Below are 442 nucleotides of genomic sequence, written 5' to 3'. Positions count from 1 at the left end.
TTGGGTGAACCGTTTCTTTAAATGTTTTATCCTATTCACCTGTGGTGTCTTGCCTTAATTGATTGGCAGCCCTATTGTATAGCTTAGATATATTTCTTACTGGTTAGATGTAAAAATTCTTACATTCATAACATGTTCTGAAGTGATTTAGCTGTTCTCTGCTGCTTTGTAGATTAGCGAGAACTCTGTGACATCTGAATGTAACGGGATCAGAGGTGAACACAGCAGTCATTATTCATGGCACAGAAGTCAATCCTCTAGATCAGTGGTTCCCAATCCTGGTCCTGGAGGCACCCCAACACTGCATGTTTTGCATGTCTCCTTAATCAAACACACCTGATTCAGGTCATCAGCTCATTAGTACAGACTCCAAGACCTGAAACTGGCATGTCAGATAAAGGAGACATGCAAAATGTGCAGTGTTGTGGTGCCTCCAGGACCA

Source organism: Sinocyclocheilus grahami, unplaced genomic scaffold (genome assembly GCF_001515645.1).
Source record: "Sinocyclocheilus grahami isolate Dianchi unplaced genomic scaffold, SAMN03320097.WGS_v1.1 scaffold9617.1, whole genome shotgun sequence".
Lineage (NCBI taxonomy): Eukaryota > Metazoa > Chordata > Actinopteri > Cypriniformes > Cyprinidae > Sinocyclocheilus > Sinocyclocheilus grahami.
This window is presented reverse-complemented; position numbering follows the sequence as displayed.